Source organism: Pinus tabuliformis, chromosome 7 (assembly GCF_031772625.1).
Source record: "Pinus tabuliformis cultivar Carrire ecotype Pingquan chromosome 7, CPIR1, whole genome shotgun sequence".
NCBI classification, from domain to species: Eukaryota; Viridiplantae; Streptophyta; class Pinopsida; order Pinales; family Pinaceae; genus Pinus; species Pinus tabuliformis.
In genome coordinates this window covers 634,197,757-634,224,482 of record NC_142293.1, presented here as the reverse complement: position 1 = coordinate 634,224,482, position 26,726 = coordinate 634,197,757, and the positions used below count along the sequence as shown (strand labels likewise).

Below are 26,726 nucleotides of genomic sequence, written 5' to 3'. Positions count from 1 at the left end.
GATTTTAGAACCAGTGCACACTCCACTAAGAGGAAAGTATGCTAATGTGGGCACAGTTATGAAATTGTAAAATTTTTCATTGCAATGCAAAAATCCATAGTTGGTTTCATATAGAATGTTTTCAAACTTCTTAAGTGTATAATTTCATTACCCCTTATTAGTCAACTGTAAACTTGATTTAAATTCTAAGATTGTAGTGTGAGAAAGTGTCAGGAGCCCTCATGTGAAATAATTTTGGATTGTTTTTTTAAATTGTGCCAATAAAAGGAAAAGCGGGGAATTTATTTATTTTGGGGCCAATTGGAGTGTTAAATAGGAGGGATATTTTTTTTTTAAGATGACCAATCCTCTTATTGAAAATGATTTAAATGAAGCTAACAAATTGGATGGCTCCAACTATGTTAATTAGAAATTCAAGTTGCAAATGTTGATGAAAGGCTATGGCATATGGACGATCACAAATGGAGAAGAAGAAAAGTTGAGTGCAATAGGAGGCACAAAAAATCCATCAATTGAGGACTCGCGAAAGCAGTAGAATAAAGAAAAGGTATTAATAAGGATGTATATGAAAGATAACATAATTCCTCACATTCGTCATGGCAAGACTTCCAAAGAAACTTGGAATACAATTATGGATTTGTATGAGGCTAAAAATACAAATCAGATCCTCTTCCTCAAAAGTAAGCTCATTTATATTAAAAATGGAAGAAAATGAATTTGTTAGTACCTTTGTTTCAAGAATCAAATACTTTAATGATAAGCTCGGATACATAGGGGAATAAGTACCCATTACTGATCTTGTTACAATTACTTTAAATGGGATGTCAGAGGAATATCAAATGTTCATTATAGATCTTGCAACAAGGGAGAAAGATCCCACTTTTGATGAGTTGACAAGGATACTGATGCAGGAAGAAGGGAGGCATAGGAATTTGAAGCTTCAGAATCTAGACTCAACACTTGTGGCGAATAAGAAATTCTTCAAAGAAAAATAAGGAGAAGGAGGTAAGGGTGGAATTCCATTTCATAGAAGGCCATCTCCAATGCCAAATCAAGGTATGTCACCTGCTAGAAATGATTCTAAAATTAAATGTTTTTATTGTGGTAGAAGTGGGTATCTTGCCAAATATTGTTACAAGAAAAAAAGTGTTGAAGCGAGGCATAAACATGGAATAAATTCAGGACACTCTATAGGAGAAGCCCTGAATTCTAATCTCAATAATTTTAAATTGTTTGTGTCTAATTTGTGTTGTCTGCTGAAACCGATGATGTCGATGCGTGGTTTGTGAATTATGGAGCCTCAATCCACATGACATGTAATAAAGACTCATATGATAACTTCAAGGATGATTCAAGTGGATATTGGTGGCCACCCACCTATTCCACATAGACCCCCATACAATTTTATATTTTTCCTTGTTCATTTCATCATTTACTATTTTTAGCAATTTTTCGGGTCGTGAAATTTCAAAGCAGTTTTGACCCCCTAAATGGCCCTTTTTTGGGGTCCACATGAGGCCCATAGCCATAGCCAGGGGCATGCGATGAAACCTGTAGTACTCAAAGAGACCTTTCCAACAAGGTATCGTACGTGCCAAACGAAGATAATATGACCAAGTTACAACCTCAGGAATTTGGCTACCCAACGAACCCCAACGGGGCCCACAAACGCTTGGTGTTACATCTCTTGGGGTTAGGGTTTTCTCATATTTTCCAATAATAAATAGGCCTTTGAGCTTCATTGTAACACTACTCATAGGCACATAGCTGACACATATCTTCTCAAAGATAAGCTACCATCGCCCGAGCTATCTTATTTCCATTCTGTTTGTAAGCATAGTTCAATATTTTTCTATTGATGAAATGAAGGGTTTTTATGCTGCATCTCTATGTTTATGATTATATCTATAAGTTGTTGTGTTGTTGTTGAAGTTCAAATCAGTGTATCAGAGTGGTCTACCCTTTCTCTGTTTTCCTTTGCATGTCCCAAACGAGGTTAGGTTATAAGGAGTTAGGGCTAGATCTGGTTGAACCATTGCAAGATCAGCCTTGCAGAACCCGAAAACCTTGAATGGTGGAAGAAAAGAAAGAAAAGGGGGTGGGAGATCCTTTGAAATTGTTTCTCAAGGAATCCCTCGAGTGACAAAGGGATTTGATGATGGATAACTTTGCCCAGATCCTTCGAAAACTACCCACAGGCGATGCATCTTCATCCAACAATAACTCTCGAGGCACCACTCCTTTTAAGGTATAATTTAAATTCAATATTCCCATATTCAAAGGCTTGATAGATGAAGTTTCCCTAGATAATGGTTAAATCTATTGGAAGGATACTTTTCAGTTCATGACTTTTCCAATCGGGAAAAGATTACTTTTTCACTTCTTAAAGCCATCCCACACGTCAAGGATTGGTGGGAGACCTATTTTGAATAAAAGGACGAGAGTGAACCCTTGTTATGTTTAGATGCACCCACTTGGAATTTTTTCTGAGAGGCCATAAAGGAATAATATTACCCTGTCGGGAGCTATGAAGACAAATACATAAAGTGGACCACGCTATGGCAGGGAAGGGACCAAGATGTGCCACATTTCAAAAATAATTTCCATACCCTTTGCATGAAGTAGGGTATCAAGGATACTGAGTGGCATTTGGTTCTCTAGTACCGCACCTTTCTACAAAAGTACATCCAAGATGAGATGGAGTTCCTCGACATTTCCTCGCTCAGCTTGGCGTATTGGTACGCTTGTTAAGATTGAGCAGAAGTTTAAATAGGAGAAGCAAGACTTTGGATTTGTGAATCCAAAGCAAGGAAAAGGTGCCCACAAACCACGGAAAAAAGGATGAAGCTAAGGCGGTGCTACCCAAGATAGCCCACCGAAGCTGCAAGCAAAGAAAAACAACCTGAAGACGAAGAAGGACACGGGAAAATGGTATGAGTTCCATAAGAGCTCCACTCATAATACAAGTGAGTGTCGGGCCAAGCAGTCACTGGTGGCTGAATTGAAGGCTTGTGAATCAGACACAGGCTCTGACTCTGAATCAGAACCTATTAAGGGAATTGAAAAAGGGAAGCAGATCATTGATTCAAAGCCCAGTGCCATCGTGGCCACCACCAAGATCCAGAATATTGAGCCTAAATATCCAGAGGAGGGGGAACACCTCTTCCACTCACAGATGTGGGTGAAAGGTTCTCCACTGTAGTTTATTATCAACAGTGCAAGCCAAAAGAACCTCCTGTCAGAAGAGGTCATGAAGCATATAGGCCTAAAGACTATAGCGCATCCACAACCGTACACCATTGGGTGGCTTCACCAAGGACGTGATATTCATGTCAGCCAACATTGTCACCTTCCCTACAACATCAAGCCCTTCATGGATGAGGTATTGTGTGACATTTCTCCTCTTGAAGTTTTTCATGTATTGGTAGGACAACCATACTTGTGGAAGTGACATGATGTATATGAATCTAGACCTCTTTTTGTGATTATTACTTTAGGTAATAACTTGTGCATGATGTCGTAGGTAGCCCCACCTACTGCCATCTCTTTGATCATTGCAAAGCAATGCAATAAGATCATTTCCCAGGTCAGGAATTTTTTTTTCCTTATGATTCGCCCCTAGGGAAAGAAGAAGGTTGTGGCCACAACTTCCAGGCAAGGCTCCTATGCACAGTAGCAACAGATGGACAAGGTCGTGGAGGAGTACATGGATATTTTCTCCTTGCCTAAAGGGATACCTCTGCACTGTCAGGTCAAGCACTCCATCGATCTAACCCTGGGTGTGTCGCTGCCCAATGGACTGATCTATCGACGCTCTATTATAGAGAATGATGAGATCAAGAGGCAGATTCAGGAACTATTGTAGAAAGGGTACATTGGGCCAATCACATCACCTTGTGGGACCCGATTGTATTGGTACAAAAGAAGGATTGGACCTAGAGGCTTTTTATTGACTATTGGGCTCTGAACAAGATCATTGTCTAGATTAGGTACCCAATCCCATGGATTGATGAACCTCTGGACCAGCTCAAGGGGGCCAAATATTTTAGCAAGATTGACTTGAAGTTAGGTTATCACCAGGTGCAGATGGATTCAGATTATGATGCCCTTGACCTACAAGAAATTATAGAATACTAGAAATTCGAAGAAATATAAGCCATAACATAAAATAAAATGAGAAAAACAACAAGTATTTTATTATTCAGAAATAGATTCAATGTTCACTTTCCTATTTGATGGGGAAACGTCCAGCACAACATAGCTCAATTACATTAAGACTTGATCATCTTTCCTTTACTAACTAAAAATATTTATATCTAAATGACATCCAAAACCCTAAATACCAGTGGTCCCTTACATAACACGAGTTAACCACTTTATTTATTAGCTATGGCCCATTCACAACTAACTGTGGTCCCTTTTCTCTAATGTGGGTCAACCATTAACAATTATTAATGCAAAATTTATTTACTCTCTAACTAAGTAGGACTATGGCTCGGCCCATTGGGTTTATTACATAAATAAAGGGGTTAGGGTTGGATCCTAACATTCCCTCCCCCATCAAAAGAAGCCTTGTCCTCAAGGCTAAAGCTATGGAAACTGTTGAAAAATAATGGTTAGTTCCTAGGTCACATCTTCTGGAGAGGTGTCTTTCCATTTGATGAGGACTTCCTTGACCATGTGGCCATGAAGATGTCTTTCATGGGTGTCGAGGGCCTATTCTGGTTGGATCCAGTGTAAGCCTTCCTAATCCAATTCAGGTAGATTAGTTTGAATTCTACAATTGTTCCCCACCACTTTCTTGAGGCATGATACATGGAAGGCCAGATGGATTTTTGAAGTTGGTGGGAAGGCTAGTTTGTAGGCGACTATTCCAATGCATTGAAGCATTTGATAAGGTGCATAGAATTTTGGTGCTAGTTTCTGGAAACCCTTTTCTTTGAGAGTTTTTTTCTTATATGGTTGCAGTTGCAGGAATACCTGATCCCCTTCTTGAAAGGTGCACTTAGAACGATGATGGTATACCTATTCCTTCATTCAATTCTAAGCTTGATGTAGATTATCTTATAGATGAGCTATCATGGTGGCAAGGCTTTGTAGGAGTTGATCAACTGCCTGCACCTTAGAACATTCAAGGATATAATAAATAGGTGAAGATGGGAGTTAGCCATACACTACCTCGTATGGAGTCATCTTCGTGGCTTCATGATAGTTAGTAATATACCACCATTCAGATAAAAGTAGGCACTGTACCCATTGATGTTGCTTTTCCGAAGTGAAGCACCTTAGAGATGTCTCCAAACATTTGTGGATTGCCTCTGTTTGACCGTTGGTTTGGGGATGATAGGTGATACTTAGTTGGAGTTGCATGCCTTGTAGCTTGAAAATTTCTTGCCAAAATTTGCTGGTGAAAGTGGAGATGCAATCAAACACAATGGAAGTCATCCTGGCATGCAGTTTGAAGATCTCATCCATGAAAGATTCAGCCACCAAAGTGGGGGTAAATGGGTGGGGTAGAGCGCAAAAATGATTATATTTAGAAAGTTTGTCCACAACCACCATGATGACGTATTTTTTTTCCCGACTTTGGGAGACCAATGATGAAATCCATGGAAACAACCTCTAGACAGAGGCGGGGTGTGGCAATGGCTGTAAGGTTCTTGATAACTCGATTGTTTCTCCTTTTTTATGTTGACAGACATCACATTCAGCTACAAAAGTAAGAATATCATTTTTCTTTCCAGTCCAAAAGAAAGAGCAACGTGCACGAGCGTAAGTCTTTTGAAAGCCTAAATGCACTACATTTGAAGATGACTACAACTCTTCCAAAATGCGGGTTTTGAGGGTGGATGTCGGTGATATAAATTCTTGATCCTTGTAGCGAAGCATATCAATATCCTTCCAAGAGTAGTGAGCTGAGGAATTAAGATCTTCTCTCAAGTTATTAATAAGTTGGGAGAGAGAGGGGTGTGAGAACCATTCCTTGCAAGCCTATTCAATCAAATATGGTATGGGAAGAGAGATTAATAGCAGGGTGCTTTCATCCTCAATCTGGTGTGATTAAGCATCAACTACTACATTATCACACACTTTCTTGTAAATTATCTCATAATCATATCCTGACATTTTGGCCAGCCATTTATTTTTATGTGGTGATGATAGACATTGCTCCAAAGAATATTTTAGGCTATGATGGTCTGTGCAGATTTGGAAATGTTTCCCCAACAAGTATGGTCACTAGGTGTCTACTACATTTAAGATGGACATCATTTATTTCTCATAGGTATATTGACTCAGATGTTTTCCACTCAGTTGTTGGCTGGTAAAGGCTAATGATCAACCTTCCCGCATTAATACAACACTAATACTAGTAATGAAGCATCACATTCAATCAAAAAATAATTGGTGAAGTTTGGTAGGGCCAATACGAGAGTGGATCACATGGCTTGTTTGAGAGCCATGAACGCCTGGTGAGCTACTTCAGTCTAGAGAAATGATATTTTCTTGAGAAGATTAGTGATGGGTCTAGCAATGCGACCATAATTGCAAACAAATTTGTGATAGTAGCCATTGAGACCCAAGAATACCCTCAAATTCTTCAAGGTTTTTGGTTGGGGCTAATCTTGATTTCCAGTATCTATTTTGGATCAACCCTCACTCCTTCATGACCCACAATGTGTCCCAAATACTCGACTGCTTCCACACCAAAAGAGTGCTAGGACAATTTGACAAATAATTTGTGATCCCAGAGAAGTTGCAAGATTAGGTCTACATGTTAAATATGTTTGTCCCAGGTTAGGTTGTAGATGAGAATATCATCAAAGAAGATGAGGACAAATTTTCGAAGATATGGTTTCAGTAGGTGGTTCATGAGGCTTTGAAAAGTAGATGGAGCATTACAAAGACCAAATGGAATGACCAAGAATTCATAATAGCCTTCATGAGTTTGGAAGGCAGTCTTGGGAATGTCTACTTCCTTCGTGCGTATTTGGTGATAGCCAGAGCGGAGATCTAGCTTGGTAAAGAATTGAGCACCATGTAGTTCGTCAATAATATCATCAACAACCAGAATAGGAAATTTGTATTTGACAGTGAGCTTGTTGAGGGCCAGAAATTTTGGGCACATGCACCATTCTCCATATTTCTTTAGCACCATGACCATTGGTGATGAATAAGGACTGATGTTGGGACAAATATCACTAGCTTCGAGGAGTTCCTTGATGATTTTTCAATTTCATTATTTTGGGTTAAAGGATATCAATATGGACGCATATTAGGCAGTTGGGCCCCCGGGACCAAAGGGATGTTATGATCATGTTCACCCCGAGAGGGTGGAATCTCTTTAGGGTTGTCAAATACCTGTCAATGTTGATCTAAGACCTATTGCATCTCAGGATGAATATCAGGAGTAGTGGATTCAATGGCCTGGATGGCATTAAATTGGGCGATGACTCCATGATCGTCGTTTTAAAAAAAAAAATCCATTCGATGCGAGCTGATGATAGTAGGAGCACCTGCCTGGAGTCCACATAATGTATGAGTGTGGTTGTTCTACATAGTTCTCATATATAGCTCATGGAAACCCATTGCGATCAGACCTAGTGTGCGAGGCCATTCAACACCCAAGACAATGTCACAATCACCCATTTCAATAGAAAACATGTCGGTCTTTAAGTGGTAGTCTCCCGTCTAAAGTTTAATATTTTCACAGTGGCCTTCACATTTCATGGTCCCCCCATCAGTAATAAGGACTTGGAAATTAGAGACTTCCCGCACAAAACAATGAACAACTTCGACGACTCGCTTATGGATAAAGTTATGAGTGCTTCCACTATCAATCAATACCACTACTGGTTGATGTTTAAGAAAGCCTCAGATTTTGAGAGTTTGAGGCGAAGAAATGCCCGCCAAAGCATGTAGTGAGATAACTAGTTCATCTGGCGTAGTTGTGAGATCATTGTTAGGCTGGGTTTCCTCAACTTCGTCCTTGGGCCCCCCAAGGGGTGGGGCTTCCTCAGATGAGCTATTATCAGTAGCATCAATTTGAAAGAATTTTGGTTCCTTGCATTTATGCCCCGGGGAGTATTTGTCATCATAATAGTAGCACAATCCTTATTTTCGTCTTTCAACTATTTGTGTTGGAGACATCTTTTGAACCTTAAGTGTTTATGTAGGGTCCTGAGCCTGGGTGGGACACTCGTTGGCTACGAATTTTGGACGAGTGGACTGGGTAGCTAAGGTGAGTTCCAGCTCGACGGTATTTTTGTAGGTGTCCATCCACGTAGTTGGGTGGTGCATCCAGACATGGGCTTGGATGGCTTCTTTGAGACCACTGATGAAACACTCCAAGTAGAAGTCATCTCCTAGACCATCAATTATCATGGCTAATGTATCAAAGGCTGCAATGTAGTCTTTTATTGTGCCTGTCTGTCGGAGCTTAGTGAGACGACCCAAAAAATTAGATTCCTTATCAAAGCAGTCACATAGGGCTTTTGAGAATATGTGCTAAGTTATGTTCTCTGTATAACATTTCTGATGTCACTACCACCATTTCCATCTCTCTTGGTCCAAGTAAAGGGATCCCACACGTAGTTTAGTTTGATCTTTGCAGATATCATTAAGGGAGAAATAATGTTCCATTTGTGCTATCCATACTGCAGGGTTAGAGACATCAAATTTGTACATGTCTAGCTTAGGTGGTCGAGGGTGGGAATGTTAGTTACTTCCATGGAAGTGAATGTGATGGCTAGATTCTCCTTCAGGGTGTTCATCAACATTATTCTCCTTCCGATGAGACCTCTACATCATATTGGTGAGCAGTGAAAGTTGTGAGGTAATTCGGTCCATATTTCCCTGGAACTCATCCAGCCTTTTCTTGAAGGTTCTCAATCTTCTCATAGGCCATGAATTGAGATCCGGTACCTATCATACACAAACCATGATCAATTACTTAAGAATATTCTTCTTGGAAAGAGGGCGAACTCGGGCATATATTGGTGGGGGTCAGTTGAAGTCACTTTGGAAAAATTTGGGACCACCGGAAAATTGAGGCTGACAAGTGAATGGTACCACTACGAACAGCTCGTCATCCTGAATCTTATGGGCTAAGTATCTTGCAAAAATCCTGGGATGGTCGTAGACATTTTCTTTATACTCCTCGTTGATCAATACTACAGTGGCCGAATTCCAAAAAAGTTGATTTTGCCCAGTGTCCTATGAAAATAAGGCCAGAACTGTAGAAGCAGCAAGCCTCACTGCACAAAGGGTCTAATCGGCACTGTGAAACCCCAACTTTTGAATGTGAGTTGCACGGTGGTAACAAAATCCCACCTGTTGGATCTGATTTATATGACGGCGGTGAAACAATAATTGTTGGATTTTATTTACACTGCGGTGGTAGAATCCCGACTACTAGATTTGATCTGGAAGATATGGTAGTGGGCAATCTTCAGATAGCAGAGGGGACTATGGTCACAAAGGAGTTTTAGGTGCTATAGATCGCAATATACACAAGGGTCCAACAATAGCACTTGACCCAACCTTTCAGTGCGCTAACTAAGGAGGATCAATAGTACCCTTAGCCGTACTACCCGACTACCCTATTGTACGTGCAAGTAATCTCCCCAAGTGTTGTTCTTAGTGTACTATAACAGTAATATGGCCGACGACTTATCTAAGGCTAGGTTTCAAGTGAAATGGAGCTTCTGATATACCCAAGGGTACGTGGAAGTGCAATCCATGTGTAATTCTCTCTAATGCGCTACTACTCGAAGGGTTACCCATAAGGGTTACAAGGGAGTCAAACAAGTGTGACCATCTCTTGTAGTTCCTATGTGCATGCCTCCCCAAATCTGCAGGTTTAAGCACTCAACGATAGATCATGTGGTTTAAAGACGTCGGAACACGTCCCTAGCCTAAAAAACATTATGCAAAAATTAGAGGTACAATCGGCCCTGGAAAGTTCTCTAATACCACTTGGGACGCTCTTGACCTCAAGGAATTCCAGAATACTTGAAATGCGAAGAAATATAACCCAGAACACAAAATAAAATGATAAAACCAACAAGTATTTTATTATTCAGAAATAGATTCAATGTTCACTTGCCTCTTCAAGGGGGCAACCTCCAACAAAGCAGAGCTTGATTATAATAAGACTCAATTATCTTTCATTTCCTAACTAAGACTATTTATAGCTAAATGAAATCCAAAACCCGAAATTATAGTGGTCCCTTCAATAAAATAGGTTAACCACTTTATTTGTTAACTATGGCCCGTTTACAACTAACTGTGGTCCCTTTTCTCTAATGCGGGTCAACCGCTTAAAATTATTAATGCGAGCTTTATTTACTGTCTAACTAACTAAAACTATGACTTGGCCCATTGGTCTCATTATATAAATAAAGGGGTTTGGGTTAGACCCTAACAAAAATATTCTCAACATCAGTTTGACCTTCCTTTATCATTGGGGAAAGGCTCTCCTTCACTAGTTCATCTAAGGAGGTGTTGGCTTGCTGGGGCCTGACCCAGGTTCAGAGTTGATTTATCCAAACAAATCTCGGTACTACTGACCCTTTTGGTAACAGTTCGTGGAACGCGAACTAAGGTCTCACCCGAAGTAGTATGGGAGGGTGCTATAACTAGGTTTCCGCACCCTAGAGATGTCTAATGAGTTCAAGTGGTCTGCAGTTCGACCCTGCGCGCAAGTTTCTTCGCGTACTTTCCCGTACCTCGCAGCCCAAGATACTGCCTTCGTGCAACCCTACTCAGGGGTTGGACGTTGTGATTCTGCATACCGTAGACTTTACTGATATTCCAATGTTAGTTGGTTATCTTAGCCTACTTGCATGCTTTAAGTTACACATAACAATATAAACCATTCATATAGGTGCTCGTAGTAAATAAACGATATATTCGCAAATTATATCAAACATGCAATAACCCAAGAATAGATACACAAAATTATGATAAAACTTCTCTTTATTAATTCCTTCCTCGGTTACAGACTCGACTCCGTCCTGTGCACTCAGCTTTATGGGTCTCCGCACTCAGCTGTGAACTACTAGGACTTTGCGCACCCAGCTGCAGAGCCTTCTCCTACTCTACGACCCAAAGACAAACTTCACACTTAGTCCCTTAGACTCTTGCTTCTCTACTTCTTACTTCTCTCCTACACTTAGAACCTCGCTCTATTTATACAATATTATGGTCTGCAGACCATGGATGAGCCGAAATTACATTACAAAACTAGGGCAGACAACCTTGTGACTCTATCATACTTTCATGCCCCGTGCCCTCAATTTGCAGAGCTTTATAACAAACTTCGATCAAAACTTGGGCTTTGAGCCCAAAAACATACCTTGGGGGCATTCCATGCCCAACAGGCCCCCAACACAAACATCATGACTCGCCCTCGGGTCACTTTGTTGGCGCAGTGATTTTGGCGCGAAGTCCCTCCAACTGTTCTTGAACTGCGCGGAGGTCAACAATGCAATGAGCTGTTGTTTGTTGGATCTATTGCATACGTTATTCCGAGACCTCTGTGTCTAAACTGCTTCCATACATTTGTACCGGTATCTACTGCATATGTTTATAGTCCTGTGCCTTTATCCCGGTCCTTGGAGCGCGAAGACTATGCTCCTATCATCGAGTCAGATAACTGGCCCACTCGTGTAAGGCTTCAAGCGGCTGCCATTCACTTTTCCTGGGAAGAGTTCTCCATTTAGTTTGACTAGCTAGGTCGCGCCCCCGTCTGTGACCTCTTTAACCACGTATGGTCCCAACCAATGCATTCTGAACTTTCCCGGAAATGTTTCAAACTTACTTTCATACAACAACACTAAGTCATTTACCTTTAAGGTGCGCAACGTAATATGGCGATCATGCCAGGCCTTTTCACGCTGCTTTTGTACCTGCTAATGAAAACCAGCCAAGAACCGTTCCACCTCAAGTTCTTCTAATTTCACGAGCCTTTCTTCCAGAGCTTCACGGTCTATCATACCTGTGAGTGTTGTTATGCACGGACTAGGTACAATATACTCCATCAACATGGCAGCTTCCATGCCATAAACTAACCGGAAAGGTGTTTGTCCCGTCAATTTCTTGCACATTTTCCTATAAGCCCATAGTACTGCAGGTATGTGCAGGTCCCAATCGCTTCGCTACGCGTTGCACACTTTGGTTAGCACAGTCTCCAGTATTTTGTTGAATTCTTCTATTGTCCCATTGGCTTGTGGGTGATACGGTGTGCTTTTCTAATGATACACCTAGAACTCTTTTGTAAGCGCGCTGATGTTTTAGTTCAGGAAATGTGTACCACGATCACTCATTAAGATTTTCGAACAGCCAAATCGAGTCAACATGTGTTCAAAAAAGACCTCACAACCGTGGCGGTCGTGCGATCTTTGATCAGCTGCGCTTCCACCCAACGAGTCAGGTACTCTGTTACGGTGATGATGTATCGTGTGCTCATTTTTCCCTGAGGTTTGATAGGTCCTACGAAGTTGATTTCCCATTTCTTGAATGGTTGCAGTTTCATTTGTGGATTCAACGACATATCGTCCTGCCGCAATGGTTTTCCGGTCCTTTGACATATATCGAAGGCCTTAAAGTGTGCATTGGAATCCTGGTGATAGGTTGGCCACCACAACCCGGCGTGAAGAATATTTTGGGCGGTCGATCATCCTACATAGTGTCCTGCTATAGTGCCCTCTCGTGCTTCCGGGAGGATCTAATTTCGTTCAAATTTAGGTACGTACCTTTGCAATATCTCATCATTTCCCATCTTGTATATGTGCCCTGTGATAACAGAAAAATCTGCCGTGTGAACCACAAATTCCTTCTTCTGTTGGATGGAGTACTCCTTCGACATGGTCCCTATTGTCAGAAAGTGGATTATATCTTCGAAGTGTCCATCCGCGACGTGCACAGCAAAGAGTTATGCATCTGGTAATCCTTCCTCCAAACTAGTAGGTTCCTTGCCTGTCTCAATACGTGACAAGTGATCCGGTCCTGCGTTAAGGCGTCCAGGTTTTACCACGACCTCAAAGTCATATTATTGGAACAATAAGAGCCACCTACAAATACGCCCCCCCCCCAACACAGCCTTATTGACCAATTACTTTAGTGTGGAATGGTCTGTATACATCTTCAAATGTCCTCCTAGCAGATAGTGCTAGTATTTTTGGAGTGCGTACACCATAGCCAATCCTTAGCGCTCGGTTGTGGAATAGTTCTTTTCATCTTTGGAAAATCTATGACTTGAAAATGCGATAGGCTAATCCAAGCCCTCTCTAACCTCTTGTGTGAGTACCACTCCCAGCGCAATACACGATGCGTCAACATGGACATGAAACTCCACATCCCATTTTGGGAAGACCAGGATTGGAGCAGAGGCCAATTTCCCCTTTAGGACATCCAAGCTCTTCATGCAATCATCATTCCAGCAAAATGTGACATCTTTTTTCAATAGTTTCTCCATTGGCACGATGATTTGGGCATAGCTTTTGATGAACTTCCTATAGTACCCTGTGTGTCCCAAGGTAGTGCACAACTATTTAACACTTCGCAGTGCTTCCAAATTCAGAATTATTGCAGTCTTCATAGGGTCTACCATTAGTCCTTCTTTGCAGACCACATGTCCCAGTAGGTTCCCAAACAGAATGAGGAACGTTCAACTTTTAAGGTTCAGCGCAATCTGGTGTCATTGGAAAGTAACTAGCATCAAGTGTAAGCTTTCTATGTGGTACTTAACCAATCCAAAGACAATCCAATCATACAGATAGACCTCCAGAAATTTGTGGATATATTCTTTGAAGGCGGCAACAACTATGCGCGAAAAGATGTCTGGCACGTTCTTTAACCCAAACACCATGACGATGTACTGAAAACAGCCCCATTCAGTGGCGAAGGTGGTATTTCTCCTGTCTTCCGGTGCGATTTTGATCTGGTGGTACCCTGAGAACCCATCGGTGAAATAATATGCCTCTTGCCCACCAACATTTTCTAATACTTCATCTGTGAATGGGGTTGGGAATGGATCGTGTACACAGGCATCATTCAACTTCCTGAGGTCCACGCATATTCTTATCTCACCCTTCTGCTTTTTCTCTTGTACTACCATAGGGCTCACCTAGTCAGATTCTTCCATTGGCTCAATAATTCCAATTGCGAGCATTATGTCTAGTTCTATGCAAACCTTTCCTTGTACTTCGGATTCAAGCAGTAAGGCCTCTGCTTAACCATTTTCGCATCAGGTTTTAGGGTGATCTTCATCATCCCTAAATCATCAAATATCCCCTTTAAGTTCGTAATCTTGGTTGGGAATAAGTCTTGGTACTCAGAGTAACTCAGCGACTTTATCCACCATGGCATCATCCCAACAATCACAGAGCGTTGCATATCTCGGTTCAGCCTCTGTCCCAATGTTTACCTGCTTCGTTTTTAGCGATGCAATGATGTCAGGATCTTCAATCAATGGTCCTCAAACCTTGCAACAGCCTTCAGTTTCTGGAATTTTAATTTTCCGTGGATCCTCATCGTCCTCCTCAATATTTATATTGTAACACTCCAGCGCGCAGCTCATATGGATCGCCAATTTCGGCTGAAGCACTTCTATTGGCCCCTAGGGTATTTTGAAGATAGGTGATTTTACTGCTTGCAGCGCATCATCAGTAGTATCCCACCAATGATCCTCAAACGTGAAGGTTAACAGGAATCCTTCGCGCAAGATATCCCATTCACTCGTGCCATGGCGGAGCTCCATCTCAGTATACAAATTCATGGGTATAATATCCAAGGTATGACAAAACAGGTGCACCGACTCAGGTTGTGGCTCTTCCTCGTAGACCTTGGTCCATTTTGTGAGGTGTGATTGTGGATCATCCCGTCCGTCATATTTGGCTGTTAGCCGCATCTGAGGTTTCTCAAATCATATGCGCATCATTCTTCTGCATTCACGCCAGTCCTCAAAACTCCTTTGATGCGTACCCCACCACCTTGCAGGCATAGCACATAGTACCCATTTCAGAGCATCGAACCGTTGTTGTTTTGACACTTCTTTTTCAAATTTGTTCAGGAAATCATCCACCTCGCTCAACCCTTCGTACATAGGTAGATCTCTTACCTCTATTGCCACGCAACATAGTGACTTTATCATCATGTTGCAGTTGAGTGTGGTTACCTCGTGTAACCGGTTCTGCCATCGTTCGATCTCTTCATATGAATCTGAGGTGCATGAACTTTCACTCTCCCACGAAATCTTGCCATCTGTTGTTGGATTCACCCAATCCTACTTCTGTGAGGTTATCTTGTATATACAGTCTAGATCGTCATCATTATCGTAGTTGCTCACTGGCTCTGTGTAGCACAATCCTTGTGCAGGGTCTAAAGGTACCACTACCCGTAGTGACTTTTTCTCAAAAATCATCTTGTGCTTCTTTAGATTTATCACTCCATTCATGTCAGTGGCCTAATCTATTCCCAGTAGCGCGGGATAGGGATTGTTGTCATCAACAATCTCTATCACTTCAAAATCTACAAGCACGCTCGCACCTTTGATATCTACCATTATTCCCTACAATCTTCCCATAGGTAGGATCTTTTGCTGGTTCGCCATTCACAATTGAATAGCATACCATTGCAATGCGGGTCTACCCATGCGCTCCCATGTCTGCTTCGGTAGGACGTTCACGTCCGATCCTAGATCCAAAATCACTTGATCCATTTCATATTCCCCGATCTACGTGATCAATCTCATCTCTATTCCTGTTCGTGTTGTGTGCTTCCTGAGCTTCCAGACTATGCATGGTTCTCCTGGTCTAGCACACCTAGTGATGAGTTCTTACAACCCGTTCATAGCCTTGCTGTCACGTAGCAGCTGCATGCATGTCTCTAGAAAGGTAGTGAGCATTGATGGGTCCATTTCCAATTCCAGTTTGTCTTTACTACCTAAAGTGGAGGCCTCCATGAAGCTCTTCTTAGCTTCCATAAATGTCTCCTTAGCACGCTCCAAATCAAATTCTGTTTCCTTTGTTGGAGCCTTGCGAACCTAAGCACTCTCTTCGGGCTACTTTCCCTTGTCATCTCTTGTTGTGATACCACTTCAGAGCATGATGTTTACATTTAGGTCTTCCTCGCGCGGCTTAGACCTCATCATTTGCAAGTTCTGTTTCGTGGGAGGTTGGAGTGCTCCTTTATCAAGCAACCTTGCTATCAGCGTGGGACAGTCCTCTGTCTCATGATCAAATTGGGTACAATATAAACATGATGCTCTCATTAGATTTGTACAATTACAAGCATAATGCCCTGGCCCTCCGCAATTGTAACAAATCAGCTGTTCACGGCCCCTTCCTGGCCCCATTCCACCTCGACCTCGTTCGTGCCCCTGAAATCTAGTGCGCGCCATCCCTACATTTTGATCGACGACTCGCGTTTCATTCTGAACTCTGTAGGTAGGAGGTTGTTCCATCATCAGTTCATAACTTCTACAGGTACACTCATCATGGCCTACTGACCTGCAGAAATTACAAAACAAGTGTTGGGACGTATGTGTATACTTTTGTAATAGATGGCAGTTATCTGTAGCATGCTTCCCTCCTATCTGACAAATCGCGCACCATAATGCAGGCGTCGTGCTCGGTCCTTCTTGTGCCTCTGGTCTCAGTGGCATTGGCCCTCCTCCAGCCAGGTAGCTTGCGAAGATTGGACAATGGTCCTTGTCATGTCCCTAGCCTTTGCACTTTATACACCATGCCTCCTTGCACACTTCTGGGAAAGTTGTCCTGCCTTGCTTCAAACCCTACATCTCAAGACACAAGTTTTTCAACTGCGCGTGGATCTATTGGACTCCCAGGTTAGGATATTGTATCGGGGTCTCATGCAATCTCATCGTGATCTCCAAGGTTTCGGCCAGAGTGGATAGCTTCTACTATGACAACGTGGTCCTTAGATGCGGCTTTAGCGACGCTATAAACCATGCGCAGCGTTGCCCATCCATCAAGGTCATGTTGGCTTCATGAATCATACCCTTCAGTCTCTAATCTAGCTCCCAGGGGGTCTCACCTGGAAGCATCACAATTTCCTTAAATCCGATAATCGACTATGTCTCTAATTTTGGCTTGCTAAATTCATTGTTTAGCACAACTTGGATATCTGCAATCCCTGCGTTTGGATTATCATTGGAATGTTTAATGTACCACGTCAGTGCGAGATCCTATATGGTGCTGACCAACATTTCTTTCTTTATGTTGTCATTCGTGACTCCCTGCGCTTCCCATACAACCTTTACAACAAACCAAAATTGGACCGGATCTTCGTTCCCTACTCCTTTGAACACCAAAAACTTTATTGCGCTTGCCATATTGAATCATGGTGGTGGCGGAGGTGGTGTGAGTGAAGATGGGGATGAAGATGGTGAGACTTGTCGTGGTATAGGTGGAAGTGGTATGCGTGGAATTTTCTACCTTATCAAACTGATCACACTTCTTGGCGAAACCTTCGCGAGCTCTTCCTCACTTCCTCATGGAGGTGAAATCAAAGGGCTAGTTTCTATCTCTGTGCTACCTTCATTTTTATAGATCTTCCCACTTCGTGAAGCCCCAAACATAAATTTATTCACATAACCCACTTTTCACACAGTAACATCTTAATCCAAGTATCCAAAGATACTCACAATCCTTTGAGGAAGCATTGTTCTGCCTCGTTGTAGCTGACTAAAGTATCTACCACGACCTCGGTGATAAACCCTCCTATAATCTGATCGAGCCAATGATCGATAACGCACGTGATCTTATCTTTGAATGCTTCTAGTCTGCGAACCAACTTTGGAGTCCACACAATAGGTTTGTCAAGCCTACACCTTCCCTGACTATCTACTAACTTCGGGATCCATTCGTACAACTCAGAGGGGAAGGATGCAAAGAAAAATTCATGGATTTCCATATATAAGTAATTCTCTAACCACTCTCCCTTCGATACTCACGGATTCCTGTTTTCTTGCACCACGAACTCGTGAATCTTCCCGTCTAGCCACTCTTCAATTCCTTTCTTTTTCGGATTCCAGTGATACGACATCAGACATCTCTTATGCAGATCCTGGTCCCGGCAACAGAACCATTTGTTGGATTGTTGGGGCCTGACCCAGGTTCAGAGTTGATTTAGCCAAACAAATCCCGATACTAATGGCCCTTTCAGCAACAGTCCACCGAGCATGGACTGAGGTCTCACTCGAAGTAGTATTGGAGGGTGCTAGAACCAGGTTTCTGCACCCTGGAGATGTCTGATGAGTTCAAGTAGTTCACGATTCAACCCTGCGCGCAAGTTGCTTCGCATACTTTCCCGTACCTTGCAGCCTGAGATACTTCCTTCACGTAGCCCTACTCAGGGGCTGGACACTGTGATTCTGCATTATTACCCCGGACTTTACTGATATTCCAATGTTAGTTGATTATCTTAGTCTACTTGCATGCTTTAAGTTATACTTAACAATATAAACCATTCATACAAGTGCTCGTAGTAAATAACCAGTATATTCATAAATTATATCAAACATGAAATAACCCAAGAACAGATACACATAATTATGATAAAACTTCTCTTTATTAATTCCTTCCTAAGTTACAGACTCGACTCCATCCTACGCATTTAGCTACAGGGGTCCGTGCACTTAGCTGCAGACTACTAGGCCTCTGTGCACCCAGTTGCAGAGCCTTCTCCTAGTCTACGACCCAAAGAGACACTTTACACTTAGTCCCTTGGACTCTTGCTTCTCTACTTCTTACTTCTCTCCTACACTTAGAGCCTCACTCTATTTATACAATCCCATGGTCCGCGGACCATGGGTAGGCCGACATTACATTACAAAAGTAGGGCGGACAACCCTATGACTCAATCATACTTTCCCTCCCCGCGCCCTCAATTCGTGGAGCTTTACAACAAACTCTAGTCAAAACTTGGTCTTTGAGGCAAAAAACATGCCTTGGGGGGATTCCATGCCCAACAGAGGGAAAGGCAAATGGCTTTCGAGGTGAAGTAAAAAAAAAAAACAAATCAGAGAAAGTCATAACTTCTAAAACTTATGAAAACCCTAAGAAATTAATAATACATTGCATGTCTTGCTTCAATCTCTAGGATGAAAACTGGGAAACCAAACTCAATGCTAGAGAAACCCAAGAATATTTTTGCAGCCCCTCACAAATGGGGTCGATCCCTAGGCTAGCCAAAGCTAGAGGACCCAAACAATGATCAATTGGAGTAGGGGTTAGGGCCTTTAAATCGCTAGATGACTGCCCTATCAAAGTATTAACTTTTCTTTCTAAAGGCCTGTTATGCCTAAAAATAGAGGCATGGTGATTCTTTTGATCTAAATTCCAAATGTGAATGGATAAAATCCTTGCTAGCCCAATTTTTTTGAAAAACCCCTCCAATTCATAATCCACCAACTCCTCCATCATGTGGGTTTGATAGTAAGAAACCAACATCTCATCTAAAAAAACATATTTGATGAGTAGTTGTGTATCTTCAAAGGTTGTATCACATCAAAGATCTTTGTGCTTAAAAAATATGCATCATGTGAATGAAAATATCATGGTTATCATTTAATCAGTTTTCATTTTGACGAGGATATTAGAGCCTGGCATCATATAGAGCCCATTCACTCTTTGTCAAAACTAGTTAGAAACTCCACTTCCCTTTCTCCATCTGCAATGTTTACATGGGCCTATAGGATTTCTTCATAATTATTGAATTCCTCTCCTATGGTAGAGATGTTGTGATGTCATCTTTAACTATAATTATAACTATAAAAAAATTAGAATTATAATTAGAATTATTAATTAAACCAATCTAGATTCATATTAACTATGGATGTACCAAGCACCAAGATGGAGGAATCAAATCATTCTTAAGGTGAAAACCTATCTTAATTTACAGTGAAAATATATTTGATCCCTCTCGGTCCGAGGTTCAAATGTATCTACACTGGACATATACAATGAAAATAATAAAAATAAAAGTTGTGAAAAAAAATTAGCTTACAAATTCAACTACCTTTCTTTATGAAAAATATTAAAACATTTATAACCTTTGATAACTTAAAAAAATCAAAATAGTTATTATATTCAATTAGTATTTTGTTTAGATTATGGTAAACGTTTTGAGGCCTTCTCATTTGGAATTTCATTTTCCCACTCAAATCGAAGAGGGTATGGCCACGAAGGATTGATAGGCAAACCAAGTCGATAACATTTCGTAAACAAAAAAATAGATCAGCAGAGTTGAGGAGGGGATCCTTAAAACACTATCGTCTATACAGATAGTGCATTGGATAATTCGAATTAGGAAAAGATGATGAAGCGATGAGAATTTACTAAATATTTTTTATGGAATCTATTGCGTAATTTATTTTATGGTTTGGGTAAATGAACAAGAGAGGTGATGTGAGTAGCTCAAGAAGACCCGAGTCGGTCCTTCTCAAAACATTATCAAAGCACGAGCTATGCGTGTCCTCAAGCAGAAAATGTGCAATGGAGTTGCCAATAAGGGAAGATACAATGCCCAGGGTGAGATCGAAACTCAATGTCAGCAAACTGAGTTTCTATCTAGTTTCAATGATATAGACAATGGTCAACCATCTAACAAGGAAGGGCATCAAATGAGAAGGGGATCTATAGGGAAAGACAGTGTCCTAGCCAGTGTTACTTATGATATAATGATAAATCATTCATGTGCTCAAGGGGCTTCATGTAGTCAAGTAGAGGGTTATTCTAACAAGAATGTTTTATGGATTTGTGGGGTTGAATACATTTAAGAAATTGATGGGATCAAACTAGCTAAAAGGCCTACTTCTACAAGATCAGTGGCAGAGGGTGAAGGAAGTTCAATCAATTTGGGAGGATGTATAAATTTGCAGCTCCAAAAATTTAGGTCGAATGGGAAAGGATGTAATAGATTGGAGAAAAGAATTCAATGAAAAAAGAATTTGAAGTGAATGGCATAAAACAGGAAGAAACTAAATGATATCTCATTAGCAAGGCACTGCTTGTTCTAACCATACATTTAAAGAGATTTTCCCAAGACATTCGAGGGTGCTTAAGCAAGTTAAGTGGTCATGTTACCTTTCAAGAGAGGCTTGACCTTAGGTAATTTCCAACCCTTCGAAGTATGCTTATTATATTTTTCTTTCTTTCATGATTTCTGAGACACATTCATCCCTTTCATTGTTCTTTATTTGCTTATTCATTTATTTCCTTAACCATAGGAAATTAAATTTGGTTACATGTTAACTTTAGGAGTGTATGGTATCTCATTAAATGCTAACTTTTCATATCTAACATCTTTGCAGAATGTTGGAAATCCACTACCCATTGGAAATCCATTGCCCATTGTCTTTTAAACTGTTTGTAACTTTCAAATATGATTACTTCCTTTCAACAAAAGGAATTTTAATTTTAATTATCATAGTGTATTCATATATACAATTTGTTGTCAATGTAAAGGATCCTATAGTTGTGAAAATTCTTATTTATGAATGTAGTTGATAGCATGAAACAATAGGAAGCTTCTGGGTGAAAAGATAGAATGAAAGTGATATGAGAAGTACAACTATGTTTGCCTAATATTTCAAGTGTGAAGAAGACATAATTTGTTTTAGCTATTTTTTGGGGCCATAGGAAAATATTGAGTAATTTTATTAGAGGGATAACAAAAATACATGAGCAGAATACCATGACTGGTATCTCCATAATCCATCCATGTTAGGTCAAAGTCTGAAGAGACTAAGAGGTACAATTCTGAAAAAAGGTTGGTTGATTGTGAAATCAATGTGGAGCCAAAAAATAAAAAAGTACATGAAGCTATTGTTGTTCTAGGCACTACGGTGTCTCTCTATCAGCAACTATAACCAAGAAACATCAATACCATAGTGCAGCAGAAACATACACATAAACCACACATTTCCTCTTCATAGCATTCAAAAAATTTATTGAAGGTCTTCACAATAGTTTTAAATTTGTTGAATATGTAAGAGGATTGGAATTTCTCTTTAGTGGAAGACTGCCTTCAAGATTGGATTATATATAGCATGGAGTTTTGTCCTCTTCCATTATATATAATGTGGAGTATTTGTAGAAGTCACAATTCATTAATATTTGAGAACATTAATCCTAATATTAGGATTCGATGCATTAGGATTGTAGCATTTTACATAGAAGCGGGGTTTGGAGGCAAATTATCATCGGTGAGACATATCGCTTCTTTTTCTTTCTCATATAATATTCCATGTGAGTTTTTTTATGGAGTTGCAAAGGAGGTGATGTGTGGATGCAATGCATACATATCCATTTTACTAGGTACAATGTATCATTTTAGTTGGAATGGTGGCAAGGGGTCTAATCCGCACGTAAAAGTTCTTTCTCTTTGGGGATTATTATATTGTGCTTGAAGGTTTGATATTGAGATGCTGGAGGTATTTGGTGACTCCTATATGGGGGTGGATTGGGCAACAAAAAATACATCTTTCAATCTGCCTCTTTTATACAAATGGATGAGGAGGATTTGGGTGATTATTAAACAATTCAAGGAAGTGACATTTTCACATACACACCGGAATTCAAGATTGTCTCTCACAAGTTTTCAAAAGATAGTCTCAAGTTGCCATTTGATGAGATATACTATACATACTTTGTAAATAACAATATACAATGAAGAGGTTAATTCTCCTATATATGATTCATTCGGTGCTTCACATTCGACAATTTCATTCTGGAGCTGGCTTTTGTTGACACGGTTTATGATACCTTTTTATGCACTTCCTTACGTCTGGTAGGATCGTATTTGAGGGACATTGACACAGGGATGCTAATGATCTCCCTTGGATCGGTATTATGCTTTGGGGCTTCTAGCTTTATGGATATCTTTATCTTCTAGATAATTTGCATGTTTTTATGTTAGTTTTGCAACTCATAATATCTTAGCATATCTAATTTTTTGGCCTCAGATACTATCTTTATAACTCTCTAATATTAGATCAGATTTTATGATGATTTTTGTAGATTTTGAAATGTAATTATTTTCTAAGACATATATTGATACCTATATGGTGACATATTGACTTATGGACTATGTAAACAATGAGTTATTGCATCGAGAGATGCTTTGCCGCCCAGTATGTTAGAGATGTTGTAATGTAATGTTTAACATTTTGACTAAGTCAAATTACATAAAAATAAAAATAAAATTAAATGAAAACATTAATGCAATGTAATGTAAATAAAAATAAAAATAACCCTATAAAAATAAAAATGGCCCATGGTATTACTCCATGGTATTGACCCATGGTATGGTATTCATGTGGAATATATCTTATTTAAAGGGGGGAAACTAAACCAACCTAGATCCATTTTAACTCAAGACTTACCAAGGGCCGAGAGGGATCAAATCTATTGATTTGGTAGATTGGAAGTAAAAATGGATCTAAAAAATATTGTTGGTTATCTATCATTGAAAAACAAAATTGTAAAAAAGAAACTAACAATATCCTTTTGAAATCATTTTAATATCGAGTCACCTTAACACGTCATACTCTACCCCTAAGTCTGAACCCCTCCTGGTCAATACACCCAAATAAGGTCCACTTGTTATACCTAGTTTAACAACAACCAAAGGGTAGCCTCATAATTCAATTTATCCTTTATTGTGATTTAAATTGAAGTCCTTGTGGACTATATAGGAAGCACGGGCATATGGGGTTCAAAGCCCATAAAGTGGGGATTTCATCTGAAGAAGGTATGGAAACTCCTCTTGTAACACCAATATTCTATTTGCATTGAAATTTATCTCTTATTAGCAATAGCGGCAAGAACATAGAAAGAAGTTTCATTGCACAGTAACCCTAATCCTTCATTTAAATGGAAGTTTCATTACACAATAACCCTAATCTATCATCTAAAATGGAAGCTTCATTACACAATAACCCTAATCATTCATCTAAAATGGAAGCTCCATTTCACAGTAACCTCGATCCTTTATCCTTTTATTTTTCTTCATTACACAATAACCTCAATCCTTTATCCTTTTATTTTTCCTTATGCAATTCCATGGTGCCCCCTTCGATGAAGCCCTAGTTTCACTCACCATCGCCATGTTGAGCCCCCAAAGGGCCCAGTTTGGACCCCTCTCAATATCCTTGAACGATGCCGATTGAAATGGTTGTGAGGAACATTCTGAAGAATCTACCCCAAATGGGTGTTAAAAATGCATTGAACGAGTTGCGGCTTGGGGTTTTAGTCTAGTTTGTGGAGGATGTGCTTAAATTGTCCTATGGGGCTGGCATAGATGCCATAATGTTTTTTCATTTGGCCGACTTGAAACTTGGCAGGAAGCACAACCCCTCACATTTTATTTTCTTGTTGATTTTCTTGGCAAAGGAAAATTGTTTGAGGTGACGTGGGATTGCATCAAGGTAACGAAGAATGAGGGGATCCTGTCCATGGAAACATTCTCCTCTGTGTTGGGAATTATGTGCAGGCCAGTAAGGTTGAGGAGGCGAGGATGGCGTTCGAGGTGATGGAGCATCTAAAGCTAAATTCGAGAGAGTTGGAGAATCTACGAGTGTAGGAAACAATGGAAGGAGATAATCAAAATAGGTATACAAATTCCCATCAAGAACATATGAGAGAGAAGGATCTTGGTCTGTACATGTATAGCTTGGTTGGTTGTTTTAAGTCTCTGGATAATAATACTCATATGTATCTCTTATATATTGTCCATTTCTTGCCATAGAAGATGTGTGTCGTTTTCTTATCATATGCTTTGCGTTGAGATAAGTGTTTATTTCTCATCTTTTTGAACTTATTGTATCATATAATCTAAATATCTCTTCAGGCATCATGTGACATATACCACATTGTTTATAACTAACACTCTCCACCAACTTAACTCTCATTAGCCACCACAGCTGATTAGCGATATAGAATTGTAGTTGCACATGCGATGGTGATCGTTGTCTTGGATACATGAGATGATGGACATTAGCATGATGGAAGAATTTGATGCAATTGAATTGGACAACTGATGTAATTGGCTTTGGAGAATTTGTGGCTTGCCTTTGGCTCTGAAATATTTGTATGTTGTTTTGAAAAGTTACATATAACAATTGAGAAGATGACATGAGTGATTAGAAAAACGATTTCATATGTTGTTTTGAAAAGCATATAGCAATTAAGAAGACGACATCAGTAATTAGAAAATCGATTTCAATCATGGATATTCTTTCAAATAAAATCGTTCAAATTGTTTTTGAAATTTCTTCATTCGATTCCACCGAATATATGGTGTAAAGATGGTGCTTGCGTTTCCGTCAACACATAAAAAAAAGGTTGCATTGCCAAGAAAAAACTAACCAAGCAATTAGTGCAACTCTAGGAATACACAGTACAAGTACAAGACAATGGCCAATCTCTCCAACGTGGACTTGATAATGCCTCTCAATCATGGATCATGAGGAGGAAAGACTTAGGGCTCATGCCCATTTCAAAGATTCTTGGACAACACTGAGTAGTAAATACTGCACGATTTTCTAGTAGATTACCTCAGTAGTTAAAGGAAGTTAGTTTGAAAACCTCATTAATGAGCTTGAAAAGGTCTTGAGTCTTACCTAGATGCTCATAATGAAAACATTGTCACTTTGAAAGTTGGAAAATAAGGTGCCAAGATAATGAAAACATTGTCACTTTGAAAGATGGAAAAGAAGGGCCTATGATGATGTTAAATAAAGGATATTCTCTCAATAGTCAATGGTTCTCAATTTGAAGAGGCATTGATGTATCTGGCCAAGATGAGTAATAGGAAGTGTTTTCCTAATATAGTCTTTCTCCGAAACACACTGCAAATCCTTTACTAGTATAATAACAGGAAGGATGCTTATGGACTTTGGGCGTTTATGAGGAAAAATGGTATTGTCCCTAATTTTCCCACTAATAATAAAATGATTGGCTTGTCTTTCAGTGAAATCCTCATCCAAGTAGATTTTGTTGACTGTTTGTTCGATGATATGGTTTTTAAAGGTGTCTTTCATGTTTTTAAGACTTACAATACCATTTTTTAAGGTCTTTATCACTACCCGCAAGGTAGAGGAGGCATCAAGCATTTTTTTAGAAATGATAAGAATGAATTTTTTCCTCTCTATGATAACTATGTTATGGCAATAAAAATGTATATTGAAGAAGATGATCCAGATATGGCTGTAACGATGTGGAAACACATTATATAGAAGACCATTTTCCCAAAATCAGATTGTACTGCTATATTAATTGATTGGTTTTGTGACCCAGGAAGAGCATTAGAAGCAGTAAAGTATTCTATGGAGGCAATTTCCAAAGGAGTGAAATTACTTGTTGAAATTATGACAAAGTTGAAGAAGGTGTGAGTCAAGCAGGTAAGCAAGATGCATATGCAAAACTTGAAAAAAAATTGAAAAGTATTTAAAGTCATACCAAGTAATCACTATTTAAAATTTTCAAGTTGGTCCCCTTGAGGGGGGAGCTATCTAACTTCCGGCTAAGCCAATGTTCACAATGTTGTTTTCCATTTCTTGTTGTGATGATGTGATTATTAGTGAATTTCGAAAACCTCGACAACAACGACTGTGGCAGAATATATGAAGCTCAACAATGGAATAAGATGCTCTCAGTTTTCCCTGAAGATTGGTTCCTTTTTTAGTAGCTATTTGTGTT

General features: G+C 40.0%; 1 pseudogene; it reads left to right on the top strand.

Moving 5' to 3' along the window:
- The first annotated feature begins 24,185 nt into the window (after window positions 1-24,185).
- Window positions 24,186-26,419, top strand: LOC149249041 (uncharacterized; annotated as a pseudogene).
- The last annotated feature ends 307 nt before the right edge of the window (window positions 26,420-26,726 follow it).